The sequence below is a fragment of the Phocoena sinus genome, chromosome 7 (assembly GCF_008692025.1).
Source record: "Phocoena sinus isolate mPhoSin1 chromosome 7, mPhoSin1.pri, whole genome shotgun sequence".
Lineage (NCBI taxonomy): Eukaryota > Metazoa > Chordata > Mammalia > Artiodactyla > Phocoenidae > Phocoena > Phocoena sinus.
Window position 1 is genome coordinate 38183699 of NC_045769.1, and position 16898 is coordinate 38200596.

At 41.2% G+C, this 16898-nt stretch overlaps 1 protein-coding gene across 1 annotated transcript in view; it reads left to right on the top strand.

Annotated features, from left to right (window-relative positions):
• The first annotated feature begins 50 nt into the window (after positions 1 to 50).
• Positions 51 to 16898, top strand: part of SF3B1 (splicing factor 3b subunit 1) — a 64433-nt gene continuing 47585 nt past the window's right edge. Inside the window, 1 exon segment of the mRNA XM_032637806.1 lies at positions 51 to 172. The gene's annotated coding sequence lies outside the window, so the exon portion shown is untranslated.

Genomic DNA, 16898 nt, shown 5'->3' on the forward strand with positions numbered 1-16898 from the left:
ACCACCGTGACCTCTCACCTCACCTCCCGCGCTGGAACTCTTCCCCGGATTCGCCAACTGCCGCGGTTCTCTTGGGTGCGGCTTCCGGTCGCGAGGCCTGCCCCGTGATGCCAGCCCCGGGGCGGGAGGAAGCCCGAGGTTCTGGCTGTTGATTATGTAACTGTCCAAACCGGTGAGTGCTGGGCGGGACTCGCCATGCTTGCCGGCTGCGAAGTCTAGCCGTCAGTCTTGCTGTTAATGACTACCTGACGTGCTTACCCTGTGAGGTTGTTGTGAGGGCACCATATGGTCACGGCCTTAGGGAAGAGACTCGGTTCTATTTGCCTTCTTCCTGTGTGGCCAACATTTTAATTGGTGTCCGTGTATGGTTTGGGTTTCCCTTTCTCCATACAAACCAGACTTTGCTTCGATTTACCCATTTCAGGAATCATTCATCAAGTCTTGACCTTTTTTTTCCCTTTGTTTGTTCCCAGGTACTTATTTAATCTTTATATGTCATAGTTTCCTGTAAACCGTAAAGTGAGAATAGCAATACTGCTTTCTGCATTCTGCTGCTTAAATGTAGTCAACAAATATTTATGGAGCACTCACTGTTCGCTGTTTTAGGTGCTGGATAAGTGACCAAAAGTCTTTACTATCATAGAGCTTATATTCTAGAGTGGGGGAAATCAATTAATATAATACAATGTCAGATAATTGTATGCTGTAGAAAAAAGTAAAGCAGGGAAAGGAGATGGAGAGGGGTAAGGTGGGGTGCTGTTTTATACAAGGTGGTCAGATGGGCCTCTGAGGAAGTGATAATGAACAGAGGCCTAAATGAAGTGAGGAGGTGAACGATATGACTGTTTGAGGGGGAAAGTATCTTCAGGTGGAGGGAACAGCAAGTGCAAAGGCCCCAGACAGAAACATTCTTGCCTTGTTTTATGAGGAGCAAGGCCTTTGGATCACAGTGAGTGAAGAGAGTGGTAGGAAATGAGATCAGAGGTAGTGAGGGCTTTTTCATAAGTACTTGGGAGGCCGTGGTACCAACTTTGGATTTTACTCTATGTGTGAAGGGAAGTCATTGAGGTGACTTGATCTGATTTACATTTACATAAATATTCTAGCTTCTGTGTGTATGTATGATTATTATTTTCTACTCTTGCTTTGTTCATTGCAGTCATCCCTTACTAGATGCTTTGTGGAGTGAGTTGAAACCACCAGCTACAAAGAACGTCAAGCACTTTTTTTTTTTAAATACAGTTATGTATTTATTTATTTATTTTTGGCTGCCTTGGGTCTTCGTTGCTGCGCGCGGGCTTTCTCTAGTTGCAGAGAGCAGGGGCTACTCTCCGTTGTGGTGCATGGGCTTGTTGCGGAGCACGGGCTCTAGGCGGGCGGGCTTCAGTAGTTGTGGCACATGGGCTTAGTTGCTTCATGGCATGTGGGATCCTCCCGGACCAGGGCTCGAACCCGTGTCCCCTGCATTGGCAGGTGGATTCTTAACCACTGCACCACCAGGGAAACCCTGTAAAGCACTTTTTAATACAACACAGGATGTACTTGTTGATTGAGGTCGTTCTGTAGCTGCATCCAGACAATTCTATATCAGATTACCTTCAAATACACAATCCCTGCTTTTCTTGCCTTAAAGCTTAAATATTACCAGTAATATCTTCCTTTAAAACACATTTTTACTATATTACTCCCCCACTCAACATCACAGTGGTTACAAGTTGCCTACAAAATATAGGCATTACACTTCCACAAACTACGAAGTTCTATTTCAAACTATTGGTATTGTTAACTAGAAAGCCTGTTAAACATATTTTTCAATACAATACATGATGTACTTGTGAACTTAATAGAAGGCCTTCTTTTATTAAATTTACCAAACATTTTCTTATTGAACTCTTCCAAGACATAAGAAAATATCTACTGAATTGGGTCACCCAATTGAATAGTTCCCCCCCACTAAAAGAAAATTTTTTAAGGCAGATAAAGGCATCTTTGCAGTAGATGACAATGTATGGTACTCACTGGACTTCTCAGCAAAGAGTAATATGTCAGAAGCTTAAAAGTGATAAATTCTGGTTCAGTTTTAGTAGATGACAGTGCTTCCATAAATTGTGGGCTAAAAATCTGTTTATATAATAGGAAAAGATTGGTAGTAAATTAAAATTCAGCAGAGACCTGTGGGAAGCAGTACCTTAGAGTCCAGACCAGTTATGCTCCAAAAATATATCTGACACAATGCCACCTATTAAATATTCTTGCCAAAATAATTGAATCTGAATCTAGTCAAGCTTTTAGGTATGCCAGTTTAAACAGGAGATAGAAGAGCATGTTAAATGACACCAAGGGGATATAATCTGCCAAATACAGAATATGGGAAATTCTGTAGGACAAATGATCCAATTTCTTCAACAAATAAATGTCAAGTAGAGAAGGAGGATTGGGGGTGGGGGGGATTGTTGTAGATTTATAAGATTTAGGAGGCATTGTTTAGATTTTGTTTTGAACAAACCAAATGTTAAAAGACATATACAAGACTGGGAAATTCAACTGAAATCTTTACTTCAGTAAAGATTTGTACTGAAGATTACAGGTGAAATATGTTTGTGATTTACTTTAAAATGATCCAGTGGGGGTAGAGGAATAGAGTGTATGAAACAAAATTGATCATTTGTTGATAATTACTGAACTGGATATGGATAATTGGGAGTTTATAATAGTATTGTATCTTATTTTTGTGGATGTTTGAAATCTATATATATATTTCTTCTATCTATGTGTATATATACACATATATATAATGTGTATATTTAATTTCTGCCTTTCATGTGATCTTTACAAATGAAATTTTCCTGATTGACTTCCACGTAGAAATATGCTTTGACCTTTTGCTCACTTCGGAACCCTGAATACAGACTGAACAGAACCAGAAAGTCTTCAGGTAAATAGAGATGGCTATGACTTTGTATTAATACAGCTTTTAATCAAGCCTCTGGTAAAAACAAGTATAGGATGAATTTTAACCACAGAATTAGACCTTTAAACATCACTTATATTTCTCTCCTGAAATAAAGCAAGCTTTCAAAGTTAACATAATCTCATTACTGGCACCTTTTTGATCAATAGAATAATCTTCCCAGCATGCTCAACGATCTCTTACAGGGATTATCTTTGTGAAGTGTTTGGTTGAAAGAACACCTTCCTTGACTGAATCAGGAACTGAATTACGAGAGATTATTGTAATTACAGATGTTAGTTTCTAATAAGAATCAGCTATCAAAGGGTATTAACTAGACAGTTTGTCCTTACTGATTGGCTGTGTCAGTTAGGGACCGATCAGGGAAATTATACCAGTTATTTTAAACAAAATTTAATATAAAGACATTGTTAAATAGTGATTGGAGAACTAAGGTGACATGCTTAAGTCTTCTGACACAAATTCTGACAACATGTGTGAAATGTTGCCAGCCAGAGAAGCTGAGAATCAAGAGATTCTGTGCAGGGACGTCCCTGGTGGCACAGTGGTTAAGAATCTGCCTGCTAACGCAGGGGACACGGGTTCGATCCCTGGTCCAGAAGATCCCACATGCCATGGAGCAGCTAAGTCCGTGCGCCACGACTACTGTGCCTGTGCTCTAGAGCCAGTGTGCCACAACTACTGAAGCCCGTGCGCCTAGAGCCCGTGCTGTGCAGCAAGAGAAGCCACCACAATAAGCCAGCACACCGCCATGAAGAGTAGCCCCTGTTCACTGCAACTAGAGAAAGCCTGCACACAAGCAACGAAGACCGAGTGCAGCCAAAAAAAAAAAAAGACCATCTTAGATTAAAAAATAAAAAGAGACTCAGTGCAGTACCAGGGTTTTTACTGGGGGCTGATCACATAGGTACCCTCTACCTGGGTGCTAAATTTCAGACTCTCCAAGGAAAGCTGTTGTTTGGCATAAGCCATATTGCTTGCACAGTTTAGGCACAGTGAGACAGCCTGATCATTTCTGGGAATGTTGGAAACTCACCTGAAATCCAAGTTCCCAAATGCCAGTGAAGGGCCAGCCTTGTAGGCAGGTCTTTCAAAGGATAGCAGGCAGGCCTGACTCTTTGCTGCTCTAGGGCTGGGGGAACAAGGAAGAAGTTGGTGTTATTAGAACTTAGAAACTTGGTGGAGGGGTACCAAAATGCAGGAACCCCAATCTCTAAGGGGGAAGGCACTGCTTGGCTGGTGCCAGTGCCTAAGAAGCATAAAGGAGACACACTCGCTACTCCCAAACCCCACGAACTAGGACTCAGATCTCTGAGGAGGAAGCACTAGTTGATATTGGTGTATCTGTGTTGGTGCAATGAGGCCTTTTTGATCCAGTCCTTCAGCACATTGACTAAGACCTTAGGAAACAGGTTTAGGGATGTTAAGTAACTTGCACACACTAGAAAGCAGCATAGCCAGCAAGTAAACCCTTGTCTTTGACTTGAGTCAGAGAGCTGTTTTATCCTGCATGACTTTGTGAAAGATGTAGCAACAACCTTGTAATACTAAAATTTTAGATCTGTTTGTTTTGGTCGCTCCGTGCAGGTTGCAGGATCTTAGTTCCATGACCAGGGATTGAACCTATGCCTCCTGCAGTGGAAGTGTGGAGTCCTAACCACTGGACCGCCAAGGAATTCCCATAGAACTGTTTTTTAAAACAGGTGAATTAGACTGAGTCAAAGCTAGAAATTTGAGCAAGAGAAAAGAGGATAATTGACAACCGGGGGGGCCACAAAGGGTGACAGCCTAGTTTAGGGGCTCTTCTCAGCTTTCCAGATCCAGAAAGTTTTAGTTCAGGGCATTCAGAGTTTATCAAGAAAGCAGTTTCTTCCTGGTTATATGACCAACCTTCTGATCTGACCCTAAAATTCCCCTTTTGCTGCTCCCTGCCACATACTGTAGCATCTAGCCACATAGAACTGCTTCTAGATCCTCTACAGACACGGTGGTGTGTTTTTGCCTACACTGCCCTCTTTTCCTAAAGGTCCTCCTTCCTATTCCCACCCCATCTCCTCTATTCCCTTTCATCTGGCTTACTCCTTTTCATCCTGTGAGACTGACCCAGTGTCACCCCACCTAGGAAGCCTCACCTTAGGAATTAGATACATCTATAGATAGCATGGTTTGATATTTCTGTACTATCCTCCTAAAATACCACAAACGTATCTAACTACTCTAACCATTTTGTATTAGAATTGTTTCTAATACAATTAGAATTGTAATTAATTACAGTTAGAATTATAATTGTGTCTATGTGCACTGGACTACAAAGCAACTGAAATACTGGGGTTTCTATGGCGTTTCTATAATACATGAAGCCAATAGAATAAATATTTTATATTAGGATTACCATTTTAAAAATCTGAGACATAATGTCTATTCTCCTGTCTCCTCTTTTTGGTGTGAAACATTATTTCTTTAGTCAGTTTGCCTAATGTGGGTTTCAGATCTTTCATATCTTGTGTCCTCCATCACAAATAATACATTTTGTTGAGATTGCTTTTAAAAGTGCTTTTGGTACGTCAGGAAGTTCTTTTGGGATGTGGGATGTGGTTGGTTGAGGCCAGGACACCTGCCCTCACTTAAAGCTGTCAGGTACTCTCTTACTGTTACCTTGCCTCATTTAAATTAAGCCCATTTCTGTTTTACTCATATTTTTTTCCTTTTAGTTTTGGGATTATTTTTCTTAATAGAAAACAAAGAAACAAATGAATTGGGGAGTTCACTTTGTCTTCTGTTAGATTGAACCATCCACCTCAGAATTGGTTTTATTATTCTTGCTCCAAACAAGAGCTTTTTTATTTATCTTAGTATTTCATTATAAGCCTCAGCTCACTGAGAGTTTTAGCCTTTCTTACACTATTGTTATAGGTGTTTTTCTTTTTTTTTTTTTGCGGTACACGGGCCTCTCACTGTTGTGGCCTCTCCCATTGCGGAGCACAAGCTCCGGACGTGCAGGCTCAGCGGCTATGGCTCACGGGCCTAGCCGCTCCGCGGCATGTGGGATCTTCCCAGACCGGGCATGAACCGGTGTCCCCTGCATCGGCAGGCAGACTCTCAGCCACTGCGCCACGAGGGAAGCCCTGTTATAGGTTTCTGACACTTCTAAGTTTCTTTTTTTTCCACTCAAGAAAATTTTATTTTATCCTCTTTATAAGTTACTAAGTTTATAACCTGCTAAACATTTTACCCAAGTATGGGAAAACTGCCTGGAGATGCAAAGCACAGTAAAATAATTACATGAAAAGAATAAATGAAAATACCTGTTAAAGTTGCTGTAGGTAGCAGCACTTAAAATTGGTAATTGGTATTTTTTTTTAAGTGCATAGCTTAAAAGAAAAGTTACATAGCTACACGATGATTCATTGTTGATTAACTGTTTAGAAGTTTTATTTAAGAGGACACAATAGATTTAATAAATTGCAATTCAGTAGACAATCCTAGATTTGATTAATTAAAATGTAATTATGCACTTGATTTACTCTTTGGACTGCATCCTGATATTGTTAAAACTTTAAAACTATTAATATCTTTTAGCTTTCTTATGTAGAAGTCTATTTTCCACTCTTGGGAGGAAAATAGAAGAATTGAGATCATGGTATACATTCAGAGAATGTTTTACTGCTTGATTACATTTCTTGGTTCACATTTAAGACTTATTTATAAGAAGTAAATTATGTAGTCTTCAACTTAAGAATAGATGAATGCAGAAACATCATGTTGGGAAAAATAGAGATCCCAAACTAAAAAAACACAACTAGTTGCACAGCTCTGAGAATTTAATAGTAAATCAACTTTTAAATCAGTTAACTCTGACATCTGAATGCAAAATGTTTATCAGTATTACCTATATAGATGACTTTTTTTTTTTTTTTTTTTTTTTTTTTTTGCGGTACGCGGGCCTCTTTTTTTTGAGGTACGCGGGCCTCTCACTGCTGTGGCCTCTCCCGTTGCGGAGCACAGGCTCCGGACGCGCAGGCTCAGCGGCCATGGCTCACGGGCCTAGCCGCTTCGCGGCATGTGGGATCTTCCCGGACCGGGGCACGAACCCGCGTCCCCTGCATCGGCAGGCGGACTCTCAACCACTGCGCCACCAGGGAAGCCCTATATAGATGACTTTTAAGAGATATGCAGCATTTTCAAAATCCCTGTGTGTCCTTTATATGCAAGTTTGTTACACTGAGTTCTGTGGTAATTGTACTCTTTTCAGCAATATATTTTTTCCTGTATGATTGTTTGTCTCCATGTTCTTGAGTCTCAGAGAACTCAGATTTCTGGCTGAGTATGTCTTCATTTTTGTTTTTGTTTTACCAGAGACAGATCTTCACATCCTCTCTGTTTTTCAAGCACCTTCAAAAGACAAGAAAACCTATAAGACAGGAATCTGATGCTTAATCTGAAGGGTGCTCAGGCCAAGATCTATTGACTCTTGACCCTTGAACACCTCGGGGGTTAGGGGTGCTGACCCTCATAGTCTAAACTCCGAGTATAACTTACAGTCGGCCCTCCCTACACTTGGCTCCTCTATATCCATGCTTCTGCATCCTGAGGTTCGAGCAACTGTGGATGTGGATTGTGTAGCACTGTAGTATTTACTATTGAAAAAAACCCAGGGCTTCCCTGGTGGCACAGCGGTTAAGAATCTGCCTGCCAATGCAGGGGACACAGGTTCGAGCCCTGGTCCGGGAAGATCCCACATGCCGCGGAGCAACTAAGCCCATGTGCCACGACTACTGAGCCTGTGCTCTAGAGCCTGCGAGCCACAACTACTGAGCCCACGTGCCACAACTACTGAAGCCCGTGCGCCTAGAGCCTGTGCTCTGCAACAAGAGAAGACACTGCAATGAGCAGCCCGCGCACCGCAACGAAGAGGAGCCCCCGCTCACCGCAACTAGAGAAAGCCCGCACGCAGCAACGAAGACCCAAAGCAGCCATAAATAAATAAATGTTTATTTAAAAAAAAAGAAAGAAAAAAACGCACCTGTAAGCAGACCCTTGCAGTTCAAACTCATGTTGTTCAAGGATCAACTGTACTTCAAACCATTCACTGATGCAGCCTTTATGATATATGCATAGACAAGGCAGTTGTGCTATAGTATCTCTCTGCTACAGGTCTTCAAGGCATATTCCACATTCCCCTGCATCTTTACTCAGTATATCCTTAGATTACCAGTTGATTATAGAAGAATATTACTCAGGAATATGGAGTCAGATGGAAGAAATGCTTAGGGCAAGGTTATGTGGGAAGGACTTGAAGCGTCCATCTCTTTTTATATATATATATATATTTATTTATTTATGCCTGCATTGGGTCTTTGTTGCTGCGCACGGGCTTTATCTAGTGTGGCGAGCAGGGGCTACTCTTCGTTGGCAGTGCACAGGCTTCTCATTGTGGTGGCTTCTCTTGTTGCAGAGCACAGGCTCTAGGCGCGCGGGCTTCAGTAACTGTGGTACACGGGCTCAGTAGTTGTGGCTCGCGGCCTCTAGAGCGCAGGCACAGTAGTTGTGGTGCACAGGCTTAGTTGCTCCACGGAATGTGGGATCTTCCCAGACCAGGGCTTGAACCCATGTCCCCTGCATTGGCAGGCAGATTCCTAACCAATGTGCCACCAGGGAAGCCCTAAGCTTCCATCTCTGAGTGTGCCACTCTCCCCAATCTCCATGTATTCACTGACCCAGAAGCTACTGATTATTTTTCTTATGTAGGCCTCCTATCATCTTTTGACCTTTTTTAAAGTCTGATTTTATCAAGATGCTTCTTATTTATTCATACTAGCATCTTTGTGTTTGAACTCTTTCCTTTTTGGAATAATTTGTGATTTTATAGTATGTAATTTCTGCCAACATCCCCCTTCTTAAACAGTCTTCCTTTTAAGAATCTGGTGTAAAAATTAAATAATATATATACTGAATGTGTTTGTATATGTATAACATTAATTAATGAATACATAAAATACACTTAACCATTGGGGAATGAGACATGTGAGGTAAGGCTTTTACTTTTAATTTTATATATTTTTTGGGGGTACTATTTGAATAATTTATAATGTACATTGTTTTTTGGAATCAAAACTAAATTATTCATGACATTGGATTTGGCAATGATTTCTTGGATATGACACCAAATGCTCAAGCAACAGAAGAAAAAAAAAGATAAGTTGGACTTCATCAAAATTAAAAGGTGGAGAATCAAAAGACACTGTCAACAGGGTGAAAGTCAACACATAGTGAATTAGAAAACCTCAGTTTCCCACCTATGTATTTCTCCTGTGTGTCTCCTTTGCTACTCATACAAAACAATTCACTTTTTGTCACCAAATGTGTGGAGGTTTGTCCCACACCAAGTAATTCTCTTTGACACCAGCTGGGTGTCTTACAGTTTAACTCAATTCTAACACTGTGTACCCGGAGATAGTGTCAGATCTCACAGGCTAAGGGCTTAGTCCCACATGACTGCACCCGCCCTACTTCATATGCCAATCACAAGTAGTAGGTTCCCAGGTTACCCACAACTTCTGTCTGGTTTGGCTACATATCAGAGGTTCCCATAACCCTCTACTCAGGTTCAATTAATTTTTTAAAATTATTTTCTTTATTTTCGGCCACATCCCATGGCATGTAGAACTTCCCTGACCAGGGAGCAAACCCTTGCCCCCTGCATTGGAAGCATGGAGTCTTAACCAGTGGACCACCAGGGAAGTCCAAGTTTGATTAATTTTTTTGAGAGGCTCACAGAACTCAGGAAAACACTTATGTTAACTAGTTTATTAAAGATGTGATAAAGGATACAGATGAACAGCCAGATGAAGAGATACATAGGGTGAGGTCCTGGAGGGTCCTGAGTGCAGGAGATTCTGTCCTCATGGAGTTGGTGTGTGTCACCTTCCCAGCATGCATGTGTTTGCCAACCTGGAAGCTCTCTGAACCCCATACTATTGGAATTTTATGGAGGCTTCATCACATAGACATGATCAATTATTTACTCCATTTCCAGCCCCGCCTCTTTGGAGAAGTGAGGAGTGGATGACTGGAAATTCCAAGCTTCTAATTATGACTTGGTCTTTCTGGTGACAAACCCCAATCTAGTAGCCATCCAGGAGCCCACTCAGAGTTGCCTCAATAGAATAAAAGATGCTCCTAGTGCTCTTCTCCCTTAGGAATTCACTAAAGGTTTTAGTAGTTCTGTTTCAAGGACACTCAAAGACCAAATATTTGAACAGGAGATGCTCCTAGTGCTTTTATCACTCAGGGTTTTACAGTGGTTCAGGGGTTTTAGAAGCTCTGTGCTAGGAACTGGAGGCAGATTTATATATATATATATATATATATATATATATATATATATATATATATATATATATATATGTATCTGTGGTTAGCAATAACCACACACACACAAAAAAACCCAAACCCAACTCAATTAATAAATGGGCGAAAGACTTGAATAGACATTTCTCCAAAGGAGATACACACGTGGCCAATAAGCATATGAAAAGATGCTAAACATCCTTAGCCAATAGGCAAATGCAAATTAAAACTACAATGAGGGGCTTCCCTGGTGGCGTAGTGGTTGCGAGTCCACCTGCCAATGCAGGGGACATGGGTTCGTGCCCTGGTCCGGGAAGATCCCACATGCCGCGGAGCGGCTGGGCCCATGAGCCATGGCCGCTGAGCCTGCACGTCCGGAGCCTGTGCTCCGCAACGGGAGAGGCCACAACAGTGAGAGGCCCGCGTACCACAAAAAAAAATAAAATAAAATAAAAACTACAATGAAATACCACTTCACACCTATTAGAATAGCTATAAAAAAAAAGTGTTAGTGAGGATGTGGAGAAATTGGATTCTTCATGCATTGCTAGTGGGAATGTAAAATGGTGTAGCTGCTTTGGAAAACAGTTTGGTAGTTCCTCAAAAAACTAAACATAGAATTATGACTCAGCAATTCAATTCCCAGGTATATATACACCCAAAAGAATTGAAAACAAAGACTCAGCAGGTATTTGTACAACAGTGTTCATTGCAGCATTATTTATGATAGCCGAAAGGTGGAAATAACCCATGTCGATCAATAGAAGAATGAGAAGAATGGATAAACAAAATGTGACATTTATATATATATAAAATGAAACATTTCTCAGCCTTAAAAAGAATGAAGTTCTCCATGTTCTTGAATTGGAAGAATCAATGTTGTGAAAATGACTATACTACCCAAAGCAATCTACAGGTTCAATGCAATCCCTATCAAACTACAAATGGGATTCTTCACAGAATTAGAACAAAAAATTTTACAATTCATATGGAAACACAAAAGATCCCAAATAGCCAAAGCAATCTTGAGAAAGAAAAATGGAGTTGGAGGAATCAGGCTCCCCAACTTCAAACTATACCACAAAGCTACAGTAATCAAGACAGTATGGTACTGGCACAAAAACAGAAATATAGATCAATGGTACAGGTTAGAATGCCAAGAGATAAACCCACGCACATATGGGCACCTAATTTACGACAAAGGAGGCAAGAACATACAATGGAGAAAAGACAGCCTCTTCAATAAATGGTACTGGGAAAACTGGACAGCTATGTGTAAAAGAATGAAATTGGAACACTACCTAACACCATACACAAAAATAAACTCCAAATGGATTAAAGACTTAAATGTAAGACCAGACACTATAAAACTCTTAGAGGAAAACACAGGAAAAACACTCTTTGACATAAACCATAGCAAAATCTTTTTTGACCCACCTCCTAGAGTAATGTAAATAAAAACAAAAATAAACAAATGGGACTTAATTAAATTAAAAGCTTTTGCACAGCAAAGGAAACCATAAACAAGACAAAAAGACAACCCTCAGAGAGAGAAAATATTTGCAAATGAAACAACAGACAAAGGATTAATCTCCAAAATATACAAACAGCTCAATATCAAAAAAACAAACAATCCAGTTAAAGAATGGGTGGAAGACCTAAATAGACATTTCACCAAGGAAGACATACAGATGGCCAAGAGGCACATGAAAAGATGCTCAACATCACTAATTATTAGAGAAATGCAAATCAAAACTACAGTGAGGTATCACCTCACACTGGTTAGAATGGCCATTATCAAAAAATCTAGAAACGATAAACGCTGGAAAGGGTGTGGTGAAAGGGAACCCTCCTGCACAGTTGGTGGGAATGTAAATTGATACAACCACTATGGAAAACAGTATGGAGGTTCCTTAAAAAACTAAAAAATAGAACTACCATATGACCCAGCAATCCCACTACTGGGCATATACCCTGAAAAAACCATAATTCAAAAAGAGTCATGTACCACAATTTCATTGCAGCACTATTTACAATAGCCAGACATGGAACCAACTTAAATGTCCATCCATAAATGAATGGATAAAGAAGATGTGGCACATATATACAATGGAATATTACTCAGCCATAAAAAGGAACAAAATTGAGTTATTTGTAGTGAGGCAGAGTCTGTCATACAGAGTGAAGTAAGTCAGAAGGAGGAAAACAAATACCGTATGCTAACGCATATATATGGAATCTAAAAAAAAAAAAAAAAGGTACTGATGAACCTAGTTTCAGGGCAGGAATAAAGAGGTAGACATAGAGAATGGACTTGAGGACATGAAGTGGGAGGGGGAAGCTGGGGCGAAGTGATAGTAGCATCAACATATACACACTACCAAATGTAAGATAGTTGGATGGTGGGAAGCAGCAACATAGAACAGGGAGATCGTCTTGGTGCTTTGCGATGCCCTAGAGGGCTGGGATAGGGAGGATGGGAGGGAGGCTTAAGAGAGAGAGGGTATGGGGACAGGTGTATGCATATGGATGATTCACTTTGTTGTGCAACAGAAACTAACACAGTATTGTGAAGCAATTATACTCCAATAACGGTCTATTAAAAAAAAAGTTCTGACATATGCTACAACATGGATGAACCTTGAAAATATGCTAAGTGAAATAAGCCAGACACAAAAGGACAAATATTGTATGGTTCCACTTTACATGAAATATCTTGAAAAGGCAAGTTTGTATAGACAGAAAGATTAGACATTGCCAGGGACTCAGGGGAAGGGGGAATAGGAAATTGTTGCTTAATAGTTACAGAGTTTCTGCTTGGGGTGATAAAAAAGTTTGGATATATATAGTTGTGATAGTTGTACAATAGTTTGTACTTAATGTAGAAATGCATTGAATGTACTTAATGCACTGAATGGTATACTTAAAAATGATTAAAATGGTATATTTTATGTTATATATATTTTACCACCAAATATAAAAATAAAGATGGCAGCCAAATATGGCTGATGGGCCAGAGTTTGCTGTCCGTTGCCATAGAAGATTGTGGCATGAAAGTCCGTTTAACCCTGCTTTAGCTCCACCCACCTGAGGATTCCCAGGACCATTTATGTTGACAATCTAATAGCAAGATACCTCTGCTTGTTATCCTTGCTCAATGTCTAAGTTAAGAGTCCCTCTAATAGTCATTCTCTCCTTTAGCCTCATTATTATACAATTGAGTGCTTCCTCGTTCCTGATTTTCACTCTTAAACCTTTCCTTTATGCCTCTGGAAACTCTAACCTGTGATTCATAAAATCTCCTACTCCTCAATATATCTTTTTATCATAAGCATTTTTCTTTTATTTATATTTCAGTTAGGGTATTGATATTTCAGAATGATCAGGTTATATTCTCTATGATTTTTATTTCAGGAGAATAAAGGAGGTGTTGCACCCTGTGGCGTTGAGAACAATTGCATTGGCTGAAGTTTGGCTCCCTGTAAAGCTCTTCTGTGCTTTTTCTCTCATATCGATGCTGCTCATTCTTTCTCACCCAAAGGCACATTTTATCTAAAAGTGGGTGGGGTGGGTGGCTGCTGAACACTGGGTACATTTATTTCTCTTTCTGACCATGGAACATGGGAGATCTGTCTGCCTTCACCCAGAATTCAGATATAGATGAGAAAAGAGGCTTTGATATGCAGTGTTTCTCAATGCATGGTAGTAGGCCACCTGTAAAGCTGATCAACTCTTGGGCTTCATCTCAAACTCACTGAATCACTCTCTGGAATTTTGGTTTATAACCTACACTTTTAAGAAGCTCCTCAGGGGGACTTCCCTGGTGGTCCAGTGGGTAAGACTCCAAGCTCCCAATGCAAGGGGGCCGCGTTTGATCCTTGGCTAGGGAACTAGATCCTGCATGCACGCCCCAACTAAGAAGTCCACATGCCTCAACTAAAAGTCCACATGCCGCAACTAAGAAGTCCATGTGCTTGCAACTAAAGATCTCGCATGCCCCAACAGAGATGGTGTGTGCTGCAACTAAGACCCAGTGCAGCCAAATAAATATTTTTTTAAAAAAGAAACTCCTCAGGGACTTGAGTGCTCTTAGAGTTTGAGAATCACTGCATTAGTGGGAGAGAAAGAAGGTTTCAGAACTGAGAGCACGTGCATGTTCTCACTCCTCCAATTTCCACATGTAGAGACTCCTGGAGAGGCATAACTTGATAAATTGCCATGAAGAAAGAAAAATGATTTTAAAAATTATTTTCAATTAATCACCATTCCAAGAAAGAAAATGGTTTTTGAGAACTTTGGGAAGGGGCATTTGCCAACCATCTACTACCTGTGCACTACCTGTGTACCTCAAGTTCAAGAGAGCAGGACCCTTGTGTCCATCACTTCTCACTACTGCTTTCAGACTATTATTTATCCACTTTTTGTGAAAGCCCAAGCTTCTTTGAGGTTCATATCCTTAGGGGATAGTGTCATCCTCTATCTGGCTGCATCATTGTCATCTCATGGAAGACACGTTTGTTTTACTTGTAGTGGATGCTATAGGCTGCCCAGATTCCTTTCTCTCTCCTCTCATAACTAGAGCTGTTGGAAGTTCTTTGGGTGACAGCCCTCTGATGCATCCCTCTCTGGGTATTGCTCGTAGTTAAAAGAAAGCTGCCTCTCCCAAGGTCATGCCCTCTGCCCGGGGAAGCTCACATCCAAAATCATGTTGATATGGGAGTATAAAGCCTCAACTCCCTTGCCCCAATTTGGGACAACTCTAAAGGGCCAAAACATCTACAGAGTTCCCCATAGAATTGAGGTCTTTGTTGCAACTGAGTGGCAGTTCAGCTGCTGCTTCTGCTCGATTCTGATTCCCTCTGCATGCAAATCTCCATCTCAGAGTTCTGCTTCATAGGAACCCAACCTGTGATCCAAGAAAGGAGACTCTAAAATGGGATTTTTTAGATCTGGATCACCTGCAGTCTGGCTGGCATTGAGGACCCTCTTACTGGTGGTAGGTGAAGCGCTAATAGCTCCTATTGAGATATTGGGAGACAGACACTGAAAGGCTGAGAGTGATTAATCACTAAGAAATTGTTAAGTGTTAAAGCTGGAGGGCATCATTGGTAGTATATAAGGAGAGTCTCATTGTCTCTGTCTCCAGCCAGGGAGCAAAAAAGGCTGATGGTCAGATCCAGGACTTAAGAGTGGCAGGACTTCCCTGGTGACGCAGTGGTTAAGAATCCACCTGCCAATGTAGGGGACATGGGTTCGAGCCCTGGTCTGGGAAGATTCCCACATGCCGCGGAGCAACTGAGCCCATGTGCCACAACTACTGAGCCTGCACTCTAGAGCCCGCAAGACACAACTACTGCAGCCCACATGTTGGAACTACTGAAGCCCATGTGCCTAGAGCCTGTGCTCCTCAACAAGAGAAGCCACCGCAATGAGAAGCCCGAGCACCACAATGAAGAGTAGCTCTCGCTCGCCACAACTAGAGAAAGCCTGCATGCGGCAATGAAGACACAACACAGCCAAAAGTAATAAATAAATTTTTAAAATAAATAAATTTATTAAAAAAAAAAAGAGTGGCAGAACTCCAGGAACTTCCTTGGTGGCGCAGTGGATAAGACTCCACGCTCCCAGTGCAGGGGGCCTGGGTTTAATCCCTGGTCAGGGAACTAGATCCCACATGTATGCTGCAACTAAGAGTTCACATGCCACAACTAAGGAGGCTGCATGCAGCAAGTAAGACCCAGCGCAACCAATAAATAAATATTAAAAGAAAAAGAGAAAAACTCAGCCATTTCTGCAAACTAATAATAATTTTAAAAAAAGCAGAGCTCCAAAAGTGGACAAAATTTTCAGCCTCAGCATTCCTTTTATACAAAGTGAGGGCACTGATTGGGAAGGATTTCAATCAGGAGAAATAGGATCAGGGCATCGGGGTCAGTGCACCCAGGCAACTTGAAATCCTAGGTTCCCCTGAATCCTCTGGGCCTACAGATGTGGCCTAATCCTCTCTGTGAAAAAGCTAGTGCTCCCTCTTTGCTTGAAGAAGATACAGAAGCCTTGACTTACTAGAAGACAGGTGCTCCACTCAAGAATTTTCCTTCCTGGACAACAGACCAATAACTGCGGTTAAGTCACACATCACCTGGCCAAAGAAATGCTGGGCCTGCTAAGGGAGGAGAGGGACACCTCAAAGGAGTCAAAGGACCTAGCTAATATGTACCAGCAGGAGCTGGAGGATGACATAAGGAACTAACTTCTGAGGGTCTCAGATCAAGGGGTAGGGCTGGGTAGCAGAAGGTAATGAAAAGGGAGGATTTATCAATATGGGAGTACTATCCCATTATATGGAATATGCTGACAAGGATCAGGGGAGGCAGTGCTAACACTCTACTGGGATGGCTCACATTAAGTGGTGTAGAAATGGCATAACTACTGTGGAAGATTGTGGAAGAAGGGATCAAAAGGCTCAGAGAGGTGGGTATGCTAGAGTAGGTATTCTACACTAAGGCTAGAAAACTTAGGAGGTGACTGTACTCCATGGGAAGGCTCAGAGGATACTCTTTTCCTAAAGCAATAAGAA